At 42.8% G+C, this 11,109-nt stretch overlaps 1 pseudogene; it reads left to right on the top strand.

Moving 5' to 3' along the window:
* The first annotated feature begins 963 nt into the window (after positions 1-963).
* Positions 964-3,017, top strand: LOC147903992 (phospholipase A1-Igamma1, chloroplastic pseudogene; annotated as a pseudogene).
* The last annotated feature ends 8,092 nt before the right edge of the window (positions 3,018-11,109 follow it).

The following is an 11,109-nucleotide window of genomic DNA, read 5'->3' as shown; positions in this document are numbered from 1 at the left end:
GTACTTTAATAATTGTAAGGTGTTTCCATAGCAATGTGGGTGGGCACTCCCATGCTTTTCTCCATTGTCAAAAATCCAAGCACGAGAAAAAGACACATAGTATTATGTATGTAGTATAGAGCGCTGGACTTCTAACAGTAAAAGGAAGTTAGAACGTCCTCTTCAAATAAGCCTTTGCTTCCACTTTTCAAGGGAGTCTTGAGACTATCAAAAGATATTCAAACAATAAACATTAACATGTGGGCAAAAGATTTAAAATTAGGAGCCGTCACATCTAACATGCCCACTGGATTGCAATACCACTCGATCACATAAGAAAACTACAAATCAAAAATCGAGAAAAACCGTCCTCATCCTAAGAGCTTGTTCACGCAGAAAGGGGTGATTGCAAATTAGGTGAGTGTAGTTTGAGTTCACACTTGCAGGTTTTGGAGGGAAAACCTAATTTTTCCTGTAGGAGTAGCGGCTCAAGAAACAAGATGAATATCATTCATAAGGCCTGCTCGAGATCGAAAAAGAAGACGAATTGACTGTGCAACAGAAAGTAGAGAGAGAGAGGGGGGGAGACAAGGAGAGAGGGAGAAAGAGAGAGAGGATTTAAAGGGAAGAATCCGAAGAAATTAGCAATGAGAGAGGGAGAAAGAGAGAGGGAGGGAGGATTTGAAGGGTTGATGTGGCTCCACTTGGCACCAATCCCTTAAAAAATGAGCTTTCTCAAACGCCATCGCTTTACTTAGGCCTCTCCATATGTATGCGAAAGGACAGCTGGTTTGTCCCACGTGAACAAGCTCTAATGATTTTAGTAAGTGCGCACCCACGAACGTCCTCGTTAGTAATTTAGTGTGTGTTTTGAGATCTCAAAGCTGGCTAATTGGAATTGATTGATAGGGAAAAATGTGTCTCTCTCATATCACTACCGTGCTCATAATGTGCGCATAATGATTTTATACTTTTGTTGAGCAAACCACATACGAGAAGCCTTGCGAGTAATTCTGCCAGCTGCACTAAAGAAGGTCTTTGTGCTCGGGTTTTCGGCATTCGCAGCGCCTGTAAAGCAATGCTCTTTGTAACTCTGTAACGCCTGTTCTACCAAGTGTTCTGTATTTGCAGCACACTGTTTGCTGTGTTTAGCGCTGCCAATGGCAATAGCCATGCTCTCTCAGCTTTCCCACAAGCAGCTCGCAGCGTTTGGCAATCCCCACAACGTGACTTTTCCATTCATCAAGCCTCGGATGCGTGTATGGAACGATCCGTCGATCCACCTTGTGTCGAGATCAATCGCCTTGTGCAGCTCGCTCCAAGAGCCCAATTTACCCAAAGCAAGGCAAGTGGAAGGAACATCGAGAGTGGCTTCGAGCTCGGCAGTGCCGGATACAGCCGTGTCCGACTTATCGTTGAGCATTCCCATAGCCAACGAGGTTGCAGAGAAGGTGAAGGCTTCAAACTTTGAGGAGCCATCCTTGGACAGTACAAAAGAAGACTCGGAAGAAAAGATACGACTTCCTGGCGAGGCAGACCATGCAGACGAGGGAGCTGTTCTTTCCAAAGTATGGAGAAAGATCCAGGGGGAAGATAATTGGGAGGGCATGTTGGAGCACCCAATAAATTCGAACCTCAGATTGGAGCTCATAAGGTATGGGGAGTTTGCACAAATCTGCTACGACTCATTCGACTTTGACAAGCATTCGATCTATTGTGGCAGTTGCAAATATAACAGGAAAAAGCTTCTGGAAAAGATGGACAAGGGCGACTGCGGCTACGAGGTGACGAAGTATCTCTACGCTACCTCGAACATAGATTTACCCAAGTTCTTTCGGAAGTCTGAGAGGGAAGAAGTCCGTTGGAGCGGGGATTCCAACTGGATCGGCTACGTTGCAGTCAGCACGGACAAGAAAGAGATCGAGAGGCTGGGGAGGCGAGACATAGTGGTGGCGTGGAGGGGCACGGTGACGGCGACGGAGTGGGTGGACGATTTCAAGGGGGTGCTGAAGCCAGCGGGGTTGGAGGATGGGAGGGATGAGGTGAAGGTGGAGGAGGGGTTCAGGAGTCTGTACGTATCGAGCAAGGCGAGGTCGAGGTTCAACAAGGAGAGTGCGAGGGAGCAAGTGATGGGCGAGGTGAGGAGGCTACTGAGGGAGTATGAGGGGGAGGAGGTGAGCGTGACGGTGACGGGGCATAGTTTGGGGGGGGCGTTGGCGTTGTTGTGCGGGTATGATGTGGGGGTGGAGGTGGCGAAGGGGAGGGTGGCGGCGAAGGGGAGGGTGGCGGTGACGGTGTTCTCGTTTTCGGCACCGAGGGTGGGGAACAGGGCGTTCAAGGAGAGGGTGGAGGGGCTGGGGGTGCGGGTGTTGAGGGTGGTGAACGTGCGTGACGGAGTTCCGAAGGTGCCAGGGGTGGTGCTGAACGAAGGGAGGGTGGCGGCGGTGAAAGGGTGGCTGCGCCGCCTTGTGGATGACTACGTGGGCGCGTACCACCACGTCGGGGAGCAGCTCCGCCTCGATGCCCAGGCTTCGCCCCTGCTTCGCCGCACCCGAGACCCCGGCAGCCACCATAACCTCGAGGCTCACCTCCACCTCCTCGACGGCTTCCATGGCCCCAACCTCGCCTTCTTCTCCGTCACCTCCCGTAGCCCCGCCCTCGTCAACAAATCTTCCAACTTCCTCCTCCCGCAAGCTTTCATCCCCCCGTTCTGGTGGCAAGACATGAACAAGGGCGTCGTCAAGAATGCGCAGGGCCAGTGGGTTCTCGTCCCCCGAGACGACGACGACCTGCCCCAGCAGCCCCCGTACCCTCCCCCTTCCGTCTAGCTTACACCGCGTTTCAAACAGACCTCGAATTGCGCCCACACGCGCAGTCTCTTTCTCAAGAACTACTAAGTAGTTGGCTCTTTTTTCTGGCTTTTCTTCTGAAGCAGCTATGCAATAAAAAAAAGGAAGCGCGCACCTTGTGCCTTATCCTTTTTAAAGACTACCCTCTAAGTGGTGGTATTGTAATCTAATCGCACATGTCACAATGCTTGTTGGATGCTTTGTTTTCTTTTTTTTTTTGTTTTAAAGACTCTTTTTGCTTGTCTCACATTAAAAACTCAAGCGAGTGGTAGTGGGCCCTTCACTGTATTACATGAGCTTTTCATAACATCACTAAAGATGTGGCATTTAAATTGGAGTTCTTTTCAATGTATATAATTTTTTGTATTTTTGTTTTTTTTCCCCTATACAAACTAAATAGTCAAGCCCAAAGATCGTTAAAAAGAAAAGTTGTAGTTAAAGAAGACGGTTCAAAACCAACAAGAGCGCTCAAGTCGTAGCATCACAGACAAAATATTTCGTAAGTGTGAAGCCAACCCTAATCTTGAGTTACAGGTAGAGTTGTTATTGCTAAACATCATTCTCAATGATGTTATGTCTGCTTTTCCCTTTTGGAGATTGGTTTGAAGAAATAGATAAATTGATCAGAGGCTTTATATGGAGAGGGCAATGACATGCTATCTGCTCAAATTATATTGTGATCAACCATGGGTGATTATAGCAAGGTTTTGGATATGTTGGAATGGGCTATGGGGAGTCATTGTGCCTTAAAGGATTTGATACTATGTGAGTACGAAATCAAGGTTTCAGAGTCGGATTATTCTCAAAATTGGTCAAGTTGTGGAAGCCTATGTGAGTTGAGTCTCATGGGTTGGGAGCAGCACACTGAAGGGTGATGCATCATTGGGACGGTCAACATGGCTGATAGAGTCAGCTTACATAGGACAATTTAAACCTTTAGTGGTGCTAGCTAAACATGTTTGGAGTCTATGTAGTAAAGGTATGATTATCTTCAAAAGTGTATGGGATCTTGGTGGGAAGAGATGAACAAGGGCCAGTGAAGAATGAGCAGGGCCCATGGGCACTAAGTTCTCATCCCCCGAGATGACGATGACCTCGCCCAACAATTTCACATCCTCCGTCCCTCTAGCTACGATCGTCTTTTCAAACGGACCTCGGCACACATGCACACGTGCTCCTTGAAGGATTATGAGAACGAGTAACATGACCCGTCATAGACGGAGACCCACTCCGCTAGGTCTCAATGTCAGATCTTCAAATGTCTTTGATCTAAAAAAATGTCAAGACCCGCTCCACTAAAGACATCATTTCACTTGGCTCTATGCTCCGTTTACTCGCCCCACATAGTATGCATGCATACACACATAACAACTCAAGCTTAGGAGACATACACATACAAAAAACTCAAAATTTTCTTGGAAAAAAAAAAAACTCAAATTTAGGCTCACTGTGCCCCTTGCCCCCCTTGCCAACTCCCCTCCCCCTTCCCAATACTCTTACCCGTCCTACTCCGCCACATGCTTGCTCTTCCTTTCTTTGATTACAATATTTGTCCAGCCTCCAATCAAAAATTTAAGCTTAGTATCAGATAGGTGTTTCACTCTCTAGCTTGGTCACACCCATATTCCATGCCCATCTAGGTCCTAGCACCTTGCACACTCCTACCACGTTGGACACCCAGTAATTGGCAAAAATTGTTGTGCTTAAGTTGTTCATGACATGCAAGTTGATCGCCATTCCACCTCTTGCATGGCATCCATTCAAGGGAATGTTAGTAATTGCACTCAATCTCTAGCTTCTCCAAAGACATCTAGCAAAAAATTAGAGAACTCTGTGACCCATCAGTAGTCGTGTTCAAGTTCATCGATATTTGGAGGACCTAAACACAATGCAAGCATATATCCATGTTTATAGGAAGGATTCTTGGTTGAAATTTCTCCTCAAAATCAAGAAACTATAAAAGGAAGGGTACACATGCACTTGCAATAGTGCCCATGAGGGCTGAATTGTTCACTACTACTCGAGGTTGTAGAGAAGAACATTTGTCGCAATGCTCTCTTGGGGTTCTTGCTTATATTTCAAATGCAAGGTGTAAGGAAAATTCCTCAAAATCTTAGTAAGAACATCTTTTACGAACTCAAGGAAAAAAAATTATTGATGGATTGCGACGTAGGAACGACGAAATCACAATGGCAAATCTACGAATCGCTCATAGTTTTTCCCCGATGGCCTGCTCACAACCGATGCTCACGCTAATCTCTATCATGATGCTTGTCACCTTCGTGCTGCCCCTAATTTGCATTGCCAATGTTTGTGTCACTGTTTGCTTGTATTGTTGCCATACCTATTCATCATGATCCACCAACAAAAGATGTGCTTGTGTTCCCGATCAATTAGCTACCATTTAGCTTGTCATTTGGTTGACTTTACTGCCACAGAAATTGTGCCATGCCTTGCTCATGAACCACCATAGTCAACATAAAAATAGTGCACTCTTGCTGTTCAAAAAACATTGTCGCTTAGGTTGCTCGTCAAAATCAACTACTACACCAATCTTATTGTTCTTTTCTTGTTGAAGAGGGAGGTGCCTAAGCTAAAGATGGTTGGGATTACCATGTTCCTCCTCTTCCTCCATAAGAGAATCGTACAAAGAACCAAAGTTTCAAGATCCTTAGAAAATATCATTGTGGCTTCAATGCATTACATGTTGTACTACCATGTGGATCCTTCAGGATCTGACAACTTGGATAAAACATTTAGATGTAATTTATAGTAGCATATCCTCACCTATGTTTGATATTCCAAGACATTCTTCTCTAGAAGCCCAAGGGACTTTGACAAATGGCCTCCTTTGACCAATGTGGACCTCCACCTGTGGACTCCTATAGAACCCTCTCTTAGTTCCCATTGATAGTCGACTCAAAAGGATGTTGTGTTTCATAAGTGGTGGGCTCAGTAGGAGGCTCTTGTTCACCATTCGCAATGGGATGAGGATCCCCACAGCTAGCTCGTCAAGTATAAATATGTTGTGAGTCTCATGCACTATAGTAGCGAGATAGGGTTGTTAAGCTAGCTCTCTGATGTGACAAAAGGAAAAGTGAATATCAGCCTACTTCTTGAAGCTTGGGGGGGTCAAAAGTGGGCAAATTCTCTTAGGAATGTATTTGCTTTTGCATCCATACCATAGGCTTTTCATCACACTGATTTAGCAACAACATCAGCTCATAATTCTAGCCCTCATTCAAGGAGGGTGAGAGGAAAAAGAAGTAGCAACAAAGAGCAATATATCCTAATGGTGGGTGAAGATGGGGCCATGGCATTGAGGGAAACATAATTATCTCCTAAAAGCAAAGACATGCTTCTTTCTCTTGACTACCAAAAGATACCTCTTTATATAAATAGTTGTAGCCCCTTAGGTCTGGATGTTGCATTCCCCTAAGAACCTTTACCATCATTCTCTCTTTACTGCCTTATTGAACTTCATGATGGCTATCATTGGTCCAAAGATCTCTTCTTGTGAAATCTTCATATGATGATGCAATGGCCATTATGCACTAACCCACCAATAAAAACCCCTGAGTGAAACTCATTTTCTATGCAGATGGGGAGAAGTTCCATTCCTTCAACCCTTCGACTATTAATGGAATTTCTCGGGTTAGTACCTTGATATCATAGAATATTGTGGGTTCAATAAATAGTCCCTTGCTTCGAGGATGTTTTCCTCCATACATTAACTTGGCTCACTTCTCTAAGCCATTTCTACTCTTTTCTTTTTCTCATGTCTACATATTTTCATTCATCCTTTTCTTCTCATTTGTGAGCCATGTCTACTCTTGCCTGAAACAAATTCCCCACCACTCGAGCTTTGGATCTCTCCACAAATTCATCATAAATGCCCTCTTTAACATAGACTATGGATCGTGCAACAAAGCATTTTACAGCTAACAAAGCACTAGTTCCTATCAATGCATCCTATGGCTGCTTGAGGTAGAGCACCTTGACACCCAAGCAACATTGACCATCTACCACAAAATAGCAGCAGCAATAGTAAGAGCGTCACATGGCACTTGCACTACATCTTAGCTTCCAAGCCTAGAACATCGCATTGACCACCCAAGGCTCGAAATAAGCTGCAATAGGGTGGAGTCTGTTTGTAGGAGAAACACGGAGCTCAATATAGCTGATCTCATGCACGTTAGATGCTCAAATGCCACTGTTAGAAATTTCATGCTGCTGGAGATTGAGAGAGAGGGGGAGAGAGATTGGGGGACATTTGTGTCCATGGCCATGCTAAAAATATTAAGGGGGGGGGGAGAGAGAGAGAGAGAGAGAGAGAGGGAGAGAGAGAGGGAGGGAGGGAGAGAGAGAGAGAGCGAGAGAGAGTCCTGGCGGGTAGGGTACATTACAAAAAACTTGGACTAAAAAAGGGCCCTATAAGGGAGCCCTTGGGTTGGTGACATGGAAGAATAAGGTGAATAAAACCCAATATAATATTGGCTGGTGGAGGGCAATAGAATATTGGAAGTGGCTTGACTTCTCTATTTCTTTATTCAATGGCCCAAACAATGAGGTGGAGCACCCACTTGCTGCCTTAACTCTCCCATCACGTTTTTTAACTGTAACCAAACTTGAACCATTTGACCTAAAACCAAATCCTCCCATCCAACTACCACACTCCTTTCATTCTCTCTGATTCCTCTTACTTCCCCCTCATTTCTGAGCACTATTTCAAATTTTTCTTTGCTCTAGCCCTCTTTTCAAATTTCCTGCTAGCTCGAGCGGGAAGCTCCTTTCTCTATTCTCCCTCTCATGGGATGGACTCTCATGCCAAAATCTCGTCACTTCTCTTCTCTACCTGCATTTCCCTCCCATTTCACTCTCATTCTTTCAAAACGTTCAAGATTTTTGAATGAATTCTTCTTTCTCTATCTTGGGCGCTTCTCCTTCAAATCTCGCCACTTCCTCTCTCATCTGAGATTCTCCCATGATCTAAAATAATTTCATTCAGGAAGACAAGGCAATCAATGTTCTAAGCGAGCCATGAATGATGCAAGGTGTTTGGAGCTTAGAAGGAGCTACTGGATGAGATTCTTTGAGAAAGGATCAAAGAAGATTGACTTTCAGGCATTGTAGTTGCTGATGCATGAGAATCAATCTTTCTTTTGCCCATCTCTCAATTCTAGTTACTTTCCCTGCTGCAATCTCTAAGGGTGCATAATTTCAAACCATTTGTGAAGGTTTGGGATTCATCTAGACAACTTGTATGGAGGTTCAGGTGAGATAATCTTTAGAACAATGCAACACAGTGATTATGAAGAGATTTGTTTTTTAATGATGTAACTTTGAAGAGACAGTTAGTTCGTAGTTCATTTTGTGTAGTGATGTTGTTTTGTTTTATTTCATGGTTTCTACAGAATATTGCTTGAAATAGATTTTGAGATGTTTGGGAGCATATATTTTGTTTTGAAGCAAGAACCATCAACTTCATTAATCCTGGAAGTTCACATTTGGAACCACTAGGAGGGACAAGTTTGATCACATTTTTCTTTCAAAGAACCTTGCTCCAAGAATCAGGTACTATTCATTCATGTGGTTTTTAGTTTTCAACTCAAATCAGGGTCTATCAGAGCACCTTGCATGGGGATTCAGGTGAGAAAACCTTTAGAACAATGCAAGACAATGAAAATAATGAGATTTTATGATGCAACTTTGAAGAAGCAGTTAATTTGTAGTTTGTTTTGGTAATTTTGTTGTTTTCTTTTAATACATGATTTAAAGAGAGAGAAATATTTTTTTGTTTTAAAAGATACACTCTTACTATTGGTGAGAATGGTTTGTTAGGATATTGTCGAAGGTTGATTGGTCATGGAGCAAGTAGCCTTCACAGCCAATATCAATCTTTGCTTAATGAAAGAGACAAAAGGATCGCAATGTTGGAGGCTTGGAATCAACATTTGGTATCATCTATGCACGCTACAAGTGTTCAAATGTCTGCATATGATGGCATAGAGAAGAAAAATCAAGAATTACAGGTAAAGGTTCAAACATTAGATGCTCAATTGGGAGAGAGCACTATAAATGCAATTCACTTACAGATGCAAAACACAGCTTTGAAGGATGAGATCAAGAAGTTAGAAAAAACATTATCGTTCATGAAGGATACTCCAATGGGTCCAAGACTACGTAAGAGAAAATTGCATCCAATGGATGAAATATCCAAGAAAAGTGGTCACTGGAAGCATTGAGTGAGAGCTTGTAGGAGTGTTTCAGAACTCATGTCTATCCATGATGAACACTATGGTGCTATGGGTGAAGTGTTAACAAAAAAAATGTTGGAGTCTCTTATACAACATCGAAAATTCACAAGTCTAAAATCAGAGATAACATCTGAGTCAATGAACAAAGTTGTGGAGCATTTCAATGCAACTAGTGCACAGGGAGTTTGTGATACTGCAAGGATAAGTACAAGGGCATATCAGCTTATATTTAAGAGCTTAAAAACATCATGTCTTTTTGTGGGAGCAAAAGATAAAGCCCTGCTTCCTAAACCAATTGAAGTTGATAAGGCTAGGCATGCACTCAATTTGGGCATACTTGATTTAGTCGGTGAGCCCCAGCATGTATGTAGTACACTAACTTTGAAAACAAAGGCTGGAGAGACTAAAGAATTGGAATTGACAGTCAATAATAACTTTGTGATGGATATTCGAAGAGTTCTGCAAGCCATGGTGAAGTTTTATGATATGCCTATGGAGGAATGCAATGGTACTCTGAAGATTGTACTAAAGCTTGATGAAAGTGAGGTGGTCAAAGGTCAAAAATTAGAAAGAGTGAGTTTGACAATGATGAATAGAATACTGGACCTTGAAGTTGAGCTTGACGATGCAAGAGAGTTCAGTGTGCAAACAGAAAAGGAGATTTGGTGGTTGGCTGCCTTTGAGGTATGATGGAAATTTGTATTTTCATGCAATAATGAAAAAAGACTTAGAATATTTTAAAATAACATTTGAGTTTTTTTTCCAGGTGCCAAAAGAGTCACATTCAATTTTGAAGTGGTTTTTTTACCAAACCGATATCCCAAGTGTGATCAAATGTCATAACAATGGTGAGCTACTTGAAGTTGAGGGCTATGGATCCTACCATGTAGAATGGCATCTAGCTGCTCACCTCAAGACTATTAAATGTGTGTTTAATGTGGCACATGGAGCAAATACAAGCCATCCTTGTCCACTGTGCATGCAAACGAGAGTACTTGCAAAGGGTGGTAAAAAGAATCAAAAGCAATGGGCCTCTAAACTTGCAGTAGAGGTGATCAAACTAAGGCACCAGATAAGGATGCTCTAGGGAAAGATCCATCATGGAGCCCAATTCTTGAAATTCCTCTTGAGCGAGTACACATTTGTGTGCTTCATGCTATTGTGAGAATAATTGAAAGGTTGGTGCATCTGTACATCATTGATGCATATAACTTGAAGCCTCAGCAAGAGAGTGAGAGGATGATTGCAAGAATTGAAAAGGTTCTTTCAAATATGGGACTACACTTTGGGCAAGTAAAGATTACAAAAGATGAGAAAATATCTAAAAAAACATGGAATGTTCCTTGTAAGCCAAGCTTTGGTGGTGTCAAGGCTTTAAAATTCCTTTCTACAAAGAAGAAGAATGACAAGCTCAAACGTGCTAATGAGTTTGATGTATGGAGAAAGTTACACAATGCCTGTTGTGAACGAGGGGGGAAGGGACAAAAAAGACTGGAAAAGGTGCGAGTGTCATTAGCTCTTGATAGCTTGGTACCTTTACTACAAAAGAAAAGATTCAAAGAAGATGATGTGCAGTGTTTGTTGTCTCTATGTCAACATGGACTTAGGAGAACAGAATGTGTGTGTAAAGTAGCAGCAAAGCTCTGCTTGTACTTGCACTCGGGGGGGTCACTCATCATATGTAACCCTATCACGTGAGTTCAACAGAAGGATTTTTTTTATTTCTAAAATTTACAGAAATAAATATACATAAGGGACTATTCAAAATAGTTTTGGAAAAAATTTACAGATTTGTATAGAAAAGGGGTACATTTTATTAATGAAATTTTTTACAGATAAGGGACTTTAAATATAGGCCTTGAACGCACGTGATATAGAGGGTTTATACATAGTGACCCCCCCGAGTACTTGCATAAGGCTAGAAATAATCCCTCTTAGAAATCCAACTTGCATGTTCTACATGCAAGTTCGAGTTCTACATGCAACTCGTACATGCGAGTTCTACATGCAACTACTACATGCGA

This window comes from Dipteris shenzhenensis, chromosome 3 (genome assembly GCF_047967505.1).
Source record: "Dipteris shenzhenensis isolate YYH24624 ecotype China chromosome 3, Dip_SZ_1.0, whole genome shotgun sequence".
NCBI classification, from domain to species: Eukaryota; Viridiplantae; Streptophyta; class Polypodiopsida; order Gleicheniales; family Dipteridaceae; genus Dipteris; species Dipteris shenzhenensis.
This window is presented reverse-complemented; position numbering and strand designations above follow the sequence as displayed.